An 18,591-nucleotide genomic window follows, 5' to 3' on the forward strand; every position below is an offset into this window, starting at 1 on the left:
AAGGATAGATTACACACTGTCAGAAAAATATGTATTAATGTGTGTATGCTTAATGCTAATTAGAAACTAAATAAGTTAACACATTTTTCATTCTATTTTATATGCACTGTTCTATATACAGTTGAGTTTCATATGAGACTGAAAAGATGCTTTTTGAAACTGCAGTGTGCTTTCTGAAACTTGCAAGATGCCCTCTGACCTAGTAATTGCTAGCACAGCAATATTCATGTTTATGCCTTTTGGAAATGTTCTTGAGAAACAGGTAATTATCTGCTAGGTCAGGAAGAAATGAATGAACAATGCTATATTCTGTAAATGTAATGATTTTAAACAATCAGCTCTGTTCGAAGTATGAGAACATACACAGCTGCAGAAGTTAGAGATAACATAGTCAAAGGACTGTTAGAGAAATGAACTGCAATCTATACTTGCTTTGTGCTCGAATTAGCCATAGTACCTTGAATGGTAACATTGCATATATCTAACCGGTGGTAGCCAAGGCCACGTTCTTTTTCTTAGGAAGTTTCTCATAAAAATTGATAGTACCAGCAGAATATTGTAAAAACAATCACTACAAAATGATGATGACAAAACTTGTGATTCACTACGTCAGCTTGGTAGGCAATGTCTTATTAGAAAGTGTATAAAACTGTCTGCATTTCCTGATTCTAGTTACAAACTCTGTATTAGCACATTTTTGTCTCCTTGCTGCAAGATTAAAGTGCCTTAACCTGAACCTACTGTGTTTTGATCATTTTTAAAGTATATTTTTCCTTTGACACACACATTATGACAGATTTTGTTAAAAATGTAAAGCCCTTACTGTAGAAAATATTACATTTGTTATTCTTTCTTTTGAGGAAAATAAAGCTCACCCCCTCCTTGGCACACTTTTGTTTGAGTTCCATAGAATTTTTGTTGATATATTAGCTCTGTATGTTTATAAACTTTATTTAGCATTTTATTTAGCATTACTGAATGACCCTAATTTATTGGATATGTATTTTTTCTTTAGTTAGGGTTATTTTAATAGACAAACCTGGTTCAGTGACTTCAATGCCCTTGATAGGTAACTTACCATTACAGCACTGTTTCTGGGAGAGGGAGTCAAAGCCCCACTGTTCACCAATGTGGCAGACCTCCACTGGACTAGTAATCAAGGAGCCTCAATCCTCACCACAGGACACATTTGGGGAAGTTCACTGAGAGGATGAGAAGTACACACATAATATTTCCATATGCAGCTCTCTGCATCAAGTGCAATTTTCCTTAAGAGCACACAGAGACCAGTCAGTCCAGGGGTTGGTTCCTCTACCTTTCCCCAAACCCCCCAGTAACCACTGGCACAGCTATAGAGTTGAGTCTTTAGCCAGAGTCTCAAGCAAGTCCTCCAACACTCTCTCTCTGTCCAACCAATGCTTTGTATCCCTTCCCAAGTAGCTCACCCACACACACACACACACACACACACACACACACACACACACACACACACACACCTGGGAAAGGCTGGCACAGGATTACTAGCTATGCCCCCTTTTGCCCAGACTATAAGGTAGTTTTTGCTGCTACCAGAACCTTTCGCCACCTACCTTAAGGCCTTTAACAAAGAGGAGATTTGCAAGTAGCCTTGACAAGCACGCTGATCTTTCATGGGACACTGTTTCAGTAATACTGGAATTCATGGATAATGTGTTAAAACACAATTATATATTCTTTGAGGGAGAATACTACAGGCAGTGTAGGGGAGTGGCAATGGGGGCGGCTTGCTCCCCATGTTTCGCAAATTTAGTCCTTCTAGATTGGGAAACTGAGTATATTCTGGATACTACATGGCGAGACAGTATTATGAGTTATGTAGGGTTTTTGGACGATATATTCATTTTATGGAATGGAAATGTTTAAAAATTACATTCATTCTTTGACTATTTGAATACTACTAGTGATTATTTGAAATTTACATACAGTATGGATAGGAACAAAATATCATATTTAGACATCTACATACTAGTAGAAAATAGTAAATTCAAGTCTAGAATATATAGGAAAGATACTTTTAGTAACTCATATTTACAGTATTCCAGCTGTCACCCCTACAGCCAAAGACGCAGTATTATTAAAAGGGCAGTATATCAGAGCCGCAAGAATGACCTCAAATTTTTCAGATATGATAGAAGAGTTAGACAAAATAGGGAATATGTTCAAGGAAAGGGGATATCCCTCACAATTGATTGAGGGCACCAAAAAAATATGTAAAAAGTGAATGGGGTAAAAGATACAAACCCTTATTGGGTACTGGACTGGGGGGAACCTAAACCATGAATAACAACATGATTAAGGACACAGATGGAGATGGTGAAATTAATTTTCGTAGAGCCTGTATATTCAAATATGGACCTTATGTAAAACAAGTACAAAAAATAGTGGAGGCCAATTGGAATATAATGAAATCAGAAGATACAGTGTTTAAAAAAGTAGGAGAACATCCGGTATTTGTTTTTAAAACTGCAAAGAATTTGAAATGTGAAATAGAGAGCAAAATATCAAAAGGAAATGAAAAAGGAAAGGATGAGGGCACACGAAAATGTGGACAGTGCAACCAGTGTAGGGAGATCTTGCAGGTACCATCTCTGATATTGGATGACACAAATAAAATGGAGGTCAGATTTAGGAAGGGTAATTGTCATACCCAACACGTTATATATCTAGCAAAGTGCACAAAATGCCCCTGTTACTATATAGGTAAGACAGACAGATGTTTAAGGAACAGAATATACGACCACGGGTATTGCATTAGGAAAAAAGATACAAAAAATGCATTGTATAGACACTTAGTTGACAGTACAACCTGTGACACTTTCAAATTTGGGATATTAGAGTACATTAAAATCAACCCCAGGGGAGGTGACATACGAAAGAGATTAGGGGAAAGGGAAACTAGATGGCAGATGTTGTTAAATGCTTCTGTTTACCCTGGGTTAAATGAAAGTATTTTGATTAAGCCTATATTAGAGAACACACATTAAATAGTATATCATTCAAACTGGAGTACAACTCTTTGGGGTAGTATGATATTTAAAGGTTTTTAGTGACAAAGTAGGATTATACAGATAAAACATATTTTTTAAAAGATTTTATGTTCAATGCTTTTTAAAATGTCTATTGTCATTTATATGATATCTGAATTGTTATTATTGAATTTATAAGTAAACATGTAGTTTATAATGGTTCGATTTTGTAGTAGAAGTGAGGTATTACTTTAAAGTATACTACAATGAAAGAGCTCATAATAGAATATGTAGTAAGAGGAAGAAAATAATTTGAGCACTGAGCACTTTAAATATTTAATTGTCTCACTGATGTAATTAAGTGGATTGTTAAGATTGGGTAGGAGCATGTATAAAATCAAGTATTTAACAAGTGGAAGTGTTCTGAAGAAGCTTACTTTGAGGTAGATGAAAGCGTTAAACCTTTCACATATTTATTCAGTTTTTAAACAAATAAAAAAGTGTTTTACATAGAACTGTGGAGCATCAAGTGAATCCTTTCATTCAGTGCAGTGAACAGAGTGTGTGTGGTTTTAGTTTATAGTGTGGACTTTCGCTGACAGTGATTTTTTTACTAGTTGGAGTTTGAGGATGGATTCACTGGACGAGTTGCCCTCTATATTCTTTCCAGGCAGGAGAGATGAAATGCACAAAATGCAGTTGGAAATGGCCATTATCAAAGGTGAACTCACCAGACTTATTGAGCTGATAAGTCAGCTGGGAGGAAGGAATGACGATGGACGTTTGATGACATCAACGTGTACGCTGAGCGGAAGCAAGTTTCCTACCCAGATGCTCAACGGACAAGCCGATGGTGGAGTACAGGAAAGCTGAGCCTCTAATGGATCCACTACAGTGGAGAAAGGCAAGACGAGTGAAGGTACAAGTGGAGAAGTTAGCGGATCGGAGGTCGACTTTAATATTTCGGGAGCTAAACCAAAGTGAGTTGCTCCAAAAAGAACTTATGCCATGGTGGGACATTCCTTATCTGCAGTTACTGTTCAAGCACTTATTTGATAAGTATAATAGGGTACAAAGCATTCGCTATGAGTTAGATACATTTTTCAATTTCAATCTAGACCTCAATGGTAATGAGAGTACTAGGAAGATGAATGATGATGTGGACGTAAACCACAATCAAGACAAGACTCTTAAAGACTATATTCATGAGTTTGGGAAGAAATTAAGGACTGTAAAAAGTATACAACTTGATAATATTTATTTAAAGAAATGTTTATATTTGGAAATAGTACTGATGGGCCTTAGGTTTTTCAGGCAGCCCATGGGGGTGGAAATGAATGGTATTAATTTAACTGAGTGTTTGAAAATGTTTGACAATTTTGGGTTTACGTTCATGAAGTTTATTATAGGATGTAATGACAAGAAAGTATGTACTCTTATGACAGAATTGGAGCAATTGAATGAAATTATTACCCATGATTTATTATATGATGAATATGAAACACTTTACAATACACAGTACACATGGGTTGAAAATAATACTAAAAATCAGTTTGATAGAAAATGTAGAAAAAATTAAGAGGGATTTAGAACAATACGAAAAAAATCAGGCTTATAGATGGGACAACAATATTTTGAAAGTGGACTAGAATATGTAGGTGATGGTATTGATAAAAATAGGGAAGAGACACATGATTATAATAGAAAGAATGGAAGGAACAATAAAAATGGGATTTTTTTAGAGAAAAAGGGTGCATGGCAAGGAAGGATGGATCAGGGACCTGGGTTCCAGAAAAATTGGAGACAACACAATGGTCGAAGCAACTGGGAAAACAGGGGGAGAAAGAATTGGACAAGAAAGTGAATATTGTCAAGCACAATGAAGTGCATTATAGTCTAGATGACTTTAGTATATTTAATTATACTCAAATGGAATTAAAGAGTGAACATTTCACACTGTTGTCCAAAGGAATGAAATTTGTCCCTAACAGTTGTATTGATACTACAGATTATATAGTAGAATTAAAAAAATACATGAGGAAATTGAATTTAGCTATACACTTTAGTGATAGTATGATGGGTAAACAAGAGAAACTGTTTAAGAGGAAAAGTAAATTCACCCCCCCCCAATGAATAACACCCTGGCAACATTTGAAAAAGTCATGATTGATGAGATGTACGACTTTGGTAATAAATGTAAAAATCACAAGATGAATTATAATTTAAATAAAAGTGAATACCAAGTACTGAAAAAAATACAAAGGAACAAAGGAATATGGGTTATGAAACCAGATAAAGGGGGAGGAGTGGTGTTATATGAAACATCTGAGTATGTTAATAAACTAAACACAATTTTATTGAATTCAGGGAACTATGAGGTATCATCAATTAATGAGGTTAATATTGGGTACCGCAAAATTGATCTTTATTTGGAAGAATATCTCTTGGATGGAAGAATTGATATGGATATGTATAACTATTTAAAAGTTGAATATCCCATCATAGACATCATTGTGGGAATACCGAAGGTACACAAAGATATAATGGACCCTCCCTTTCGACCAATAAAATCAGGAAACAAATCTAAGACTTTCCCATTTGGGACAGTTATAGACACATGATTAAAGCCCATATACAAAAAAATACCACATATAGTCATTGACTCTTGGGATTTTTTAGCTGGACTTACCCCAGATTTGTATAGTGAAAAATAATACTTGTCACAGTAGATGTAGTGAACCTGTTTTCTTGTATTCCTAAAGAGGATGGAATTAGAAGATTTGCAAGTAGCATTGACAAGCACGCTGATCTTTCATGGGACACTGTTTCAGTAATATTGGAATTCATGGATATTGTGTTAAAACACAATTATATATTCTTTGAGGGAGAATACTACAAGCAGTGTAGGGGAGTGGCAATGGGGGCGGCTTGCACCCCGATTTTCGCAAATTTAGTCCTTCTATATTGGGAAACTGAGTATATTCTGGATACTATATGGTGAGACAGTATTATGAGTTATGTAGGGTTTTTGGACGATATATTCATTTTATGGAATGGAAATGTTTAAAAATTACATTCATTCTTTGACTATTTGAATACTACTAGTGATTATTTGAAATTTACGTACAGTATGGATAGGAACAAAATATCATATTCAGACACATACATACTAGTAGAAAATGGTAAATTCAAGTCTAGAATATTGGAAAGATACTTTTAGTAACTCATATTTACAGTATTCCAGCTGTCACCCCTACAGCCAAAGACGCAGTATTATTAAAGGGCAGTATATCAGAGCCGCAAGAATGACCTCAAATTTTGCAGATATGATAGAAGAGTTAGACAAAATAGGGAATATGTTCAAAGGAAGGGGATATCCCTCACAACTGATTGAGGGCACCAAAAAATATGTAAAAAGTGAATGGGGTAAAAGATACAAACCCTTATTGGGTACTGGACTGGGGGGAACCTCAAACATGAATAACAACATGATTATGGACACAGATGGAGATGGTGAAATTAATTTTCGTAGAGCCTGTATATTCAAATATGGACCTTATGTAAAACAAGTACAAAAAATAGTGGAGGCCAATTGGAATATAATGAAATCAGAAGATACAGTGTTTAAAAAGGTAGGAGAACATCTGGTATTTGTTTTTAAAACTGCAAAGAATTTGAAATGTGAATTAGAGAGTAAAATATCAAAAGGAAATGAAAAAGGAAAGGATGAGGGCACACGAAAATGTGAACAGTGCAACCAGTGTAGGGAGATCTTGCAGGTACCATCTCTGATATTGGACGATACAAATAAAATGGAGGTCAGATTTAGGAAGGGTAATTGTCATACCCAACACGTTATATATCTAGCAAAGTGCACAAAATGCCTGTGTTACTATATAGGTAAGACAGACAGATGTTTAAGGAACAGAATATACGACCACGGATATTGCATTAGGAAAAAATATATGAAAATGCATTGTATAGACACTTAGTTGACAGTACAACCTGTGACACTTTCAAATTTGGGATATTAGAGTACATTAAAATCAACCCCAAGGGAGGTGACATATGAAAGAGATTAGGGGAAAGGGAAACTAGATGGCAGATGTTGTTAAATGCTTCTGTTTACCCTGGGTTAAATGAAAGTATTTTGATTAAGCCTATATTAGAGAACACACATTAAATAGTATATCATTCAAACTGGAGTACAACTCTTTGGGGTAGTATGATATTTAAAGGTTTTTAGTGACAAAGTAGGATTATACAGATAAAACATATTTTTTAAAAGGTTTTATGTTCAATGATTTTTAAAATGTCTATTGTCATTTATATGATATCTGAATTGTTATTATTGAATTTATAAGTAAACATGTAGTTTATAATAGTTCAATTTTGTAATAGAAGTGAGGTATTATTTTAAAGTATACTACAATGAAAGAACTCATAATAGAATGTGTAGTAATAGGAAGAAAATAATTTGAGCACTGAGCACTTTAAATATTTAATTGTCTCACTGATGTAATTAAGTGGATTGTTAAGATTGGGTAGGAGCATGTATAAAATCAAGTATTCAACAAGTGGAAGTGTTCTGAAGAAGTTTACTTTGAGGTAGATGAAAGTACTACACCTTTCACATATTTATTCAGTTTTTAAACAAATAAAAAAGTGTTTTACGTAGAACTGTGGAGCATCAAGTGAATCCTTTCATTCAGTGCAGTGAACGGAGAGTGTGTGGTTTTGGTTTATAGTGTGGACTTTCGCTGACAGTGATTTTTTTACTTTAACAAAGAGTGTCCAATCTTACTGTGTAATATTAATATTAATACAAATGGTAGTTTGACCAAGAGCAAGGATATTAGGAGTGGCTCACACAGTGTCACCAAATAAATATGCAAGTAATCTCAAATCTTGAATATCTCTACAGAGATAAACCACAATTAAAAGTTTAAATATTTAATAATAAATAATAAAAGAACAAGACAGTGCTAAATATATATTCACAGTTAAATCAGAGTTCAAAACCACAGGAAATATTTAAAACAACATTGCAGGACAGTCTCAAATAAATAAAGAAACATTTCTACTAAGCTTCACAATATTCTTGACTGAATCTAAGAGAAGTATACTATTCCCTAGAAACATACTTCATTAGAGCAAGGCAGATGTGGGGAATGGTTCTTATTGTTGTTGTCAGGTCCAAGACAGAATGCAAAATGCTCTGTCTCACCAAGAGACTTCTCAAAATAATATATCAAATATTACTGCTGGGGTAGCTTGCAGAATGACATCACTTCTTGTCATCTGACTTCTAGTTCCCAGGCCAAAACCCCCATTGCTAGAAGTTGGCAGCATTTAGCATCTATCTGTAAAGATATACAGACAAGGGCTATTCCTTAGATCTTTGGCAGATGCTGGAAGTCATAAAACAATTGCATTCCTTCATGCTTCAAAAGTAGCAATTACTTCCCTCCAAGGACAATACAGAAAGCTTGCTAGTACAGATCTTGAGTCTCTAGCTGCATTGCAAACTTGAGAGATATCATCTTTATTGCGTCCTATAAATTTTAATATAATTTAATTTTGGCTATTTTTCTAAAGTTTGCTGCACTGAAGTTAAGCTCCTGTATTCCAGTTTCCACTGTTAAAATATATATATTTAAACAGTTACAATAGTGCATGAACATTTCTGTTATCTTCCCGAAGGGCACACTGTGGTTACATTTCAAACAGCACTTTGCAAATACCTTTTCAACACACAAGCAGTTTGATATACACATGACATACAGTTCTAATACATTTGCAACAAAACCATCTTGTATAAATCATTTTGATATTCACCGATGACATATAATTATTTACAAAATTCCATTTAGCTGTGCTGGAGTATCTTCTTTCATCACAAACACCATACCTCTCAACCTGGAAACATCAAAAGTCTGGACAAGGCCCATGAAAAGTAGGTACAAATCTGTATGCTGATTAACATAACATTTGCACACATGATTATGTAACCCAACCCACTCCAATGCAATTGTGGGATACCAACTTTCAAATGCAAACTGAGGAACAGACAAACAAAATAGGGCACCAGAATCCCCCTGCAACCATCCAATGTCCCATTACCTGGCTATTTCACCCCATTTGCCATAAACACTAATGTGTGCATACTGCTTTACTTCTACAATGATTATTTGGATTTTATCTTTACATTTTATATCACAGTGTACAAAACTAATAGACATCTGCTAAACAAAGCAATACTGTCTCACAATGAAAATAGACATGGCATTAAAACTTCTCTGCCCTTGAAACTCACATTCATTGAAATAGCATTGAAACCCACACCACATCCAAAGAAAATGTATCTAGCCAGTGGTGGATAAAGATTACCTTTGGACTGTTTTCAAATCATAGGCCCCTTGCACACAAAACAAGAAACATACATGTGTTCTTTGATACACCTTCCTGACTTTATAATATAGTCCTTGTATAATACAGCACACTTGTTAGACTTAGACCGCATTTTAAATTTATTGTCTGAACATTTTTTCCAGTAGGCAATGAAAGAAAATGCATGAACTAATAATGACAAAACTGCCCAATTCAGGACATTTCCATCATAAAAGTCTACTTACACACACACACACACACACACACACACACACACACACACACACACACACACACACAATAAAAATAGAATGACAATGGAAGCCATAGGCATATTGCACAGCTTCTCTCACTTATTTTCAATTTCAGGGGGGGGGGGTTTGGGGGGGTGGACAAAAGGCCAAAAACCAGGGACACATTTTAAACATTACTTATATAATTTTTGAAAGTTGCTAGAATAAAATGCTGTGTTACTACTATGCATTTCACTGTCAAGTCTTGAACCAAGGACCCTGTATACTACAGTCAGAGGAACACACCACTATGCCAAATCAACAGTTTCCTGAAGGATAGGAAGACTGAAACTTAAATGGCTATCATTTAGTGAATTTTCTCACGTCTCACTATAGCTCTCAACCTCTTAGCACAAAAAAAATGGACAAAGCTAACAATGGGAGAATACAGAATTCAGTTCTCACTTCTCACCATAGCTCACAATGTCTTAGCACAAAAAACCTGGACAAAGCCAATAATGGGGGAATACAGCCCCAAACTAGGGACAAATTTCAAATACTGATCTTATAATACTGATCTTATAAACCCAAGGTACAGAGTTTGAGCCTGAGTAACTCTAGCCACTAGGTGTATTCACACACACACACACACAAATACTGATCTTATAAACTTAGAACATTGCTAGAATAAAAAGTTTTGTGTTACCATTTATTTTCTGAAGAATATGAAATCTGAAATTCAAATGCCTGTAATTTAGTGAATTCAATCCTTCAGTGATTTGCCACAAAAACCCTGAAAAAAACACAGATTTTATGAGGAACAGAACAAAACTATGAAGCACAAATTCACAACTGGTGGTGGCTAGGGGCTTTAGGCTCTTTATATCTGTACCAAAGGTACAGGATTTGAGACTGAGTACCTTCTAGCCACCAGGTGTATTCCTCTGGGGCATTTACACACACACACACACACACACACACACACACACACACACACACACACACACACACACACTTCTGCTGCTTGCAGATCATTTCCAGCAGTCCTAGCATGACTCACAGATCGTTTCCAGCCATCTTTTCTACCATCGCTCAAGGTCTGTACCTAAAATAAATGTTTCCAGCAGTCCTTCCCACTCACTTGCAGATCCAGCCTTTCCACCATTCAGACAGTCCTTCCTGGTTCCAGTTCGCAGAACCAATTCAAGCAGAAAGCAGCCAGCTGAAAGTGTGCACATGAGCCCTTGAGCTCAATTCTGAAAGGCTGACGGAGTTGATGTCATCGTGCATGTGATAATGTCAGCTCAAAAATTGAAAAAAAATTTAAAACAAAGCTGGGAAAAAAAATCAGAAATGAAGGAGTGCCACTTGAGAATCCTGGCACCCCATTATTTGGACCCCATAATTTATTAGAAACTGAGTAATTCGGTATGGTTGGGAGGTATGAACAACACAAATGATGCATGTATGTGTGTGTCTGCTAGTCTAAGTGTAATGAGCAGCAGGATTTGCAGCTGTGAACTGAAAAGTGCTGGCAAGGCGATGAGTAATAGGTGTCATAAGAATGGGTTTGGAGACAAGGGTAGTGACACTGAATAAACATACTTGCCCACATTAACCATGTATCATTGTGTGTGTGTGTGTGTGTGTGTGTGTGTGTGTGTGTGTGTGTGTGTGTGTGTGTGTGTGTGTGTGTGTGTGTGTGGTATAAAAGAACTATGGAGCAAATCTGTACTGACATCTGCTTGCTGCCCTGCTGAGGGGGGCACTTGTGTAAGTGCAGTGGACTGGTTCCAGTAGGTAGGGATGGGAGTCCTGAACTGACATCCATCAGTTGTTTTCATTTGCCAAAGCCATTACAGCAGTGTTTTGCACAGAGGTGGGAAAAGCCTCAAAGTTGACTGATATGTTGTGTGGGTGTAAGTGGCTGTGGGTTTGTAGGGAGTGGAGGTGTGCGTTTGTATGCATGGTGTGAATGTTATACATTGTGAAATGGAGGGATTATGAGTAAAACTGTGCTCAGTGTGGTCTCTAGAGATTTCATCATTGCTTGATTAAGACATATACATTGCTCGGTGTTTGTCAGTATACTGTCTGAGTGCCCTGTTTTGAGTATGGTATCACTGCTACATCTGCTGGTCCTGTTTCAGTACATGTTTTTCATGAAGTATGCACATGGCTGTGTGATTTGGGGTAGTCGCAATGGAGAAAAAATGAGTAGGAGTGTTGGATCTCGTATTAGCATACCCACAAGTTTCTCTACGTTTGGCTTATACTTTTGATCTGACATACTAAAATCCATAACACTTTTTGAAAAAAGGTGCTGGATTGTCATGAAGAAATAATGACATTCACTGCAATTAAAGACTTTTTTCAGAAAATTAATGCTAATTTTTGTAGTCTTATTTTGTGAGCTTACTATATCAATAGTATTGCATTTACAAAATAATCTGATTTGGAAACTTTTTCCATGATTCTGTTGCTGAGAAATAAGAGACATGCTACAAGTATACAACTAAGGCAAACTACATAAAGCAATAGTAACAGAAAGTACTGGGTCACCTCAGAGGCTTGGGAGGTCATGGTTAAGAAGAAAAGCAAACTACATAAAGCAATAGTAACAGAAAGTACTGGGTCACCTCAGACGCTTTGGAGGTCATGGTTAAGAAGAAACCCAGATTGTTTCATTTTCAAATCTAGGTGCTTGGGATTTCCCTCTCTCTTCCCCCTGGTGTGACACAGTTTGAACTTCACATTTACCTACACTAACATACTGCAGCTCCTGAATAACGGTGTCTACAGGATTGCAACTGGAAAACACAACAAAAATTGTTCCTCCCAGCAATTAAACAGAGTAGGTTACACATATAAAAATAATTTGTTAAGCTTTCTCTTACAGTGCTATGTAATTAAGCAAGTCACCATTCTGGTCAGCCATAGGGCTCTTTTCTACTTGAGTGTTTGCCTCCTTCCCCTGTAACTAAAGTACACTGACTCTTACATTTGTCTCTCTGACCCTAACTTTTACAGGTATAATTTGTACCTTTCTGACTTCCTAACACTCAGACATAGATTCCTGTTGAAAGTTTTACTTACTTGTCTGACATTTGAACAAGTAACCCTTGTAATAATCCTCAAAATTATATACTGTCGGTCTGTCTTTCCTGCTAAACACATAAATAAAATTAAAGTGCAGAGTGCAAGTAACATTATAGTGCTGAGTGCAGATTTTAGGCCCTTACAATCAACTTACCTCTGGTGTAGTGTCTTGAGTCAAGGAAGGTATTCCTATAATCACTCCTACTGCCTTCTCTTTTCAACCCCCCCTCTTTTCTCATACAGATTAAACTGCTACAGCTTAGTACAGGCATTGGTTCATCCCTGTTCTGCTTGCCCTTGCTTCGCTCAGGCTTGCTTCGCACCTCACCCTGCCCCCAAATTCCTCCCGCCCCTGGTGCTACTACATTTATTGGTACTAGACCACACCCCACTTTTTTAAACCAATCAGTAACAACTTGTCACTCAACAGCACCACCCTCCACCTGATACCACCAGTCCTCCAACTCTACTATTCCTTTTGCCTAAGTTTCAAGTCTCATTCAGTAGGTATGCTATCACCCAAAATAGTCTTATTAACTCTTCTTCTACCCCTTTTACTCATCCCATATCTCCTAACCACCTACGACTATCAGGATCACCCAGGTTTCCACTACCCTAAATGCCAAACATCCATCCCATCTACAATAGATAATAATGCACCCTTACTCATTCCCTTCATGCTTACCTCCTTAACCCCTAAATACTAACATCTTACTAGACCTAGTTACATTAGTCCTAAAACTAGGCACTATTACAAAACTTTATTCAAAATCTTAAAACTCATACTCAGAATACACTACAATCTAAGAAAGGATGGCGACATCCACCCAAACCCTGGTCCATCGCCACCTGTTGGCCCTAATCCCCCTACTATATCCCCTACCACCATAGCTCCAACAAATAGACCTCCTACTCACTGATGGCTTGCCATCTAAAGATTAGGAGCATAAATAACAAAACTTAGCACCTGCATGCCCTCTTAGCTGTTTATTCCCCAGATATATTATGCCTAACAGAAACTTGGCTGAAGCCTGCCACCAAGGACCATGAGATTCTGCCACCAGGGTATAGTATGCTTCGACTAGACCATACCACTAGAAAGGGTGGTGGGGTAGCCATACTTTACAAGTCTACCCTATCTGTCAACATAGACACCCAACAACCACCCCAGTTCAATAATGCTGAAATTCTTATCTCAAGACTACAAATTAACAAAAACAAAAATGTAAACATTGTCTGTGTCTACATTCCCTCAGGGAGGAACACAGAAACCTTAGAAGACTTTTTATATTGGTTATCCAATAACTACCCCCAAGAAACAATTGTTCTTGGGGATTTCAACATTGACTGGAACACTTGCTCTTGTGAAACCCCCACAACCCACATAAACCTCTATGGATTTACTCAAATCATAACCTGCCCCACCAGGACAGGAAAACCCAATAACAAGGAAAGGACCCTAGACTGGATACTCATCAATACCCATCTTCAGTCTTATAAATCAGGCATTTTGCCTGATGACCTAAGTGACCACTGTCTCACCTATGTAATCAAGCTCAAAGTAGATTGCTCCTACCAACCCACCCATAGAACATTAAGAAACAACAAGAATTTTATTCTCACCAAGTTTCAAAATGAACTTAAGGCATGCAACTGGTCAGTACTAAAAATTCTCCCCCTAGATGAAGCAGTAGCATGCTTTAACACCAAATTCCTTGCTATTCTTAACTCCCATGCTCCCAGCTGCTCTATTAGAACCAAAGTTAATATTGCTCCATGGCTTTCTAAAGATACCAAAACCAAAATTTCACTCAGAAACAAAGCACGGGCCACCTACTGAAAAACAAAAGCCCCACTTGATCAACTAAGATTTAGACAACTAAGGAATGACACCAAAAAATCCATAACCTTAAACAAAAAGAATCACTACTACCATCTACTGCATAAACACCAAAACAAACCTCAAAAGTTCTGGGCAGGAATAAACAAACTACTCCACCCAGGCCAAACCGCCACTCCACCCCCCTCAGCTTCCCAACAAAAATCCCCAGTAGGCATTGCTAATAACTTCAACAGCTTCTTCACAGAGACTATCCAGTCTCTAGCCAGTCAACTATCTCCCAATGTCTCTAATTCTAATGTTGCCACACCCAGTACCCAAACATACTTTACCTTCCAACCTGTTCCTACTCAACTCATTCATTCCCTATTTAAGAAACTAAGATCCACCACCCTGGCTACTGACCTCCTCCCAGCAGACTATCTGCAAAATGTTTCTGACACCATAGCATACCCTATCTCAATCTTGATAAACAGAGCTATATCTGAAGCTACTGTACCCACTTTATGGAAAATCTCCCTTGTCATACCTTTCCATAAAGGAGGCAGTTCCACTGAACTGTCAAACTTTAGACCCACAGCTATTCTGTCACCTCTAGCTAAAATTATGGAGATGTGTGTACACATACAGCTCATGCACTACCTCACACAGAACAAGCTGTTGTCCAACTTTCAGCATGGCTTTAAGCCACACCACAGTACTACTTCTGCCCTCCTCTCTTTCTCTAACATCATTAACCACAACCGCAATATTAACAAACTATCCTTAGCACTCTTTCTAGATCTATCCAAGGGTTTTGACATGGTTGACCACAAAATGCTTATAAATACCTTGAAGGCCTTCTCCTTAAACAACCATGCACTCCAATGGTTTCAGTCCTACCTGCAGGGCAGGCAACAGGCAATCCTATGGCAGGACAAGCTATCATCTCGCCTACCCTTCACATTAGGAGTCCCCCAGGGCTCGATACTAGGACCCCTTCTTTTCTCCATCTTTATCAATGACCTTCATTCAGTCATCCCAGATGCTATCTGCATTCAATATGCGGATGGCTCCACCTTGATTTGTTCTGACACCTCACCAGCTACTTTATTTACATTAACCCAAAATACCTTCAATACAGTGGAAAAATCGCTCTCCAATCAACATCTAATCCTAAACCCACACAAAACTAAGTTGCTCCTCTTCTCCACCACATGCAGGACCCCCCTGCCATCCTTCAACATAACAGCTAACAATGGCACTATCATCTCCCCAGAAGCCCATACTAAACTACTGGGTGTCATAGTTGATAACAACCTGAAATTTGATGCACATATCAATCAAACTATCAAAACCATTAATAAAAAACTTGGCTCTCTTTACAGAATTAAATCTTTCCTTACCCCACTTGATAGAACTGTAATTGCCCATCTGTTATCAACTCTTCTCTATGCCACACCTCTATTCTCCAACTTAAACAAAACAGATCTTAATAAACTATCATCCTGCTATAACCACATTGCCAGATTTGCTACTGGCACAGCCTACCGGACACACCACTGTCACAACCTAAATCATCTAGGATGGCTTGAACTGCCAAGCCTACTGCAGTTCAACCAGCTAATAGTGGCACATAAAGTCCTTTACCAACCAGAAAATATACCTGCACTAAAAAATATTGTCAGCCCCTACACCAGCACTCGGCCACTGTGATCATCAAATAGACTCCTAGTTCAAACATACAAATCCAACTACTCAACTGGGGACTCTCTGTTTGCCAATTCTGTTGGAAAAATATGGAACAGACTCCCAGCTGACTTGACCCTAGAACCCTCACTAACGCAATTCAAAAACAAACTCAAGAAATACTTCAAAACTCATTGGTTATGTCCTTGCATTAACCCCAACTAGTGACCTCTCTATTTCTTAGGTGCCTTACCTTCAACTACTTCTAACTTCTACCACTCCATTTCAGGAAGGGTCAATTGTATAACTGCTGCTCAGTGTGTCTTAAACCTGAATGTAATGTTATGTATGTTTAACTTTGAAAATAATGTTATGTTTTTAAAGTGTTTTATAATAAGTTAGTACTATATGTGCTAAATGCTGGTATTGCGTATGACTGTAATCTGCTTGAAACTAGCATTTACTAAATGTTCAATGTGTATTATTATCTTGGAGCTTTTCTCCCCGGGCCTCCACTGAAAATGGGATATGTTTCCAGTCAGTCAACAAATGTAAAATAAATAAATATATTAAGCTTGGCATTAAATACCATAGTTTAGGTTATGCTATAACAAAATGACTATGCAAAGATAACCACATGAGCAGCTAGAATGCAATTCCAACTGAATATTTTACTGTGCACGTTTTAAGAAATTGATAGATTGGCCTAAACTATGGACTGATGCGTGTACTTTTTTTTTTTTTTAGAAATAATTCTTGAGAGATGCTATTCAAAACTGAAAAGACATAAGAGGGGACAGTTTTAGTGGTACGCCAGGCTGTGATTTGTTCTGATGACTATTGTCATACGAAGTTGACTAATTAGTTGAAGCTAGCCAAGCTGGAAATGTGAGACTTTAGCAGGGGAAATGGGATGAGTAACTTGGCCAAGAAATTAAACTCGCAAAAATGTTCTTTTAAAAAGTCTTTCAGAGAATGTATAGTACATCAGTAGGAACAACATTTGTAAAACTCAATGCAGACCAGTCAGTGATACATGAGCTGCAGACTCTCAAACTTAGCTGTTTTTTTTTTTTTCAGGTGTTCTATTCTAAGTGAATGGAAGTCTAGTGTGACATTAAACGGTAGGGCTACGTGTTCTCAGAATCTGTGCATTATGGGACAGATTTAGCTTTCCAAAGGAATCACAATGTCTGATACCATGAGGGTGGAGAAGGATAAAAAATAAAATAAAATTAGAAATAAGCACTTATTTTGCTACAAGCAGCTTTGAGAGATGCAGTAATTCATGGCAAGATAAAAAATATATGTATTTTTCCATTATTTGTCCATAGTGGTCCTTTAAGTTCAAGCATAAGTAATTATTCAATATTATGTTATCATGTAGTAATTAAAAGAATTAAATGTATAACTGTTTTTATTTATTTATTTACTGGTAATAGTTATTTCAATTCAAAAGGGAGATTACAATCTTGAATTTATTTAAATGTGCAGCATTCTGATTCACATGATCTTGTTTTATTATAAATAATTTTAATATGGAACTTAATAATGATTTTCAATTCTGCCACTTATTAATCATTTGGAAGTTTTACAAAAAAACAAATCAGCTCATACAAGAATAGAGTTATACAACAAAAAATGATTGATAACTTATTTAACTCCTCAGAGGCTTAACTGGTTTCATAACCACAATGAATGTTGTTATGGTTGTAGTGCCACAGGTAACTGGAAGCATATTTGAAAGGAGTGCCCTTAAACTCTACCTTGGTGGGCTAGAACTCATAATTTAATTTCAAATTTTGTTGAATTTAGGATAGATTTTTCATATGATTTATGGATTTCTGACCTTGGAAAATTTTTCAGCAATCAAGTCAATTTTACTTGCCAGTATTGCCACCAAAAGGATTTTACTTGATCTTTGGAATAAGCTGATCTGGACTGTTAGATTATTTCAATTAATTTTATCAATCTAAAATATAGTTGTGAAATACTAATAACTTGTTCTTATTTTTTTCTAACCAACTGGAGCTATAAGGGGGCAAGGGAAGGATATTTTTTTATCTTCTTTTTAATAGTAATTAGTTCAATGCTATGTTCATGTTATAGTGTAATTTTTATTAAGTCTGTTCAGACGCTTTTAGCTAATTCTGTTGTTATCTTGTATCTATTAACAAGTTGGAATATATGATAATAAAATAATAATTATAATGTATAGAATGTAAAAAAGCAAACTGCATTGTGTAATCTGGTTTGTCAAGTCAATGCACATTTGCAATGTTTACACTTAAAGATGCATTACCTTATTTCAGTGATGGTGAACCTCTTGGACTCGGCATGTCAAAAATTTGGA

This window comes from Protopterus annectens, chromosome 8.part0 (genome assembly GCF_019279795.1).
Source record: "Protopterus annectens isolate FY-2018-M chromosome 8.part0, PAN1.0, whole genome shotgun sequence".
NCBI lineage: Eukaryota > Metazoa > Chordata > Ceratodontiformes > Protopteridae > Protopterus > Protopterus annectens.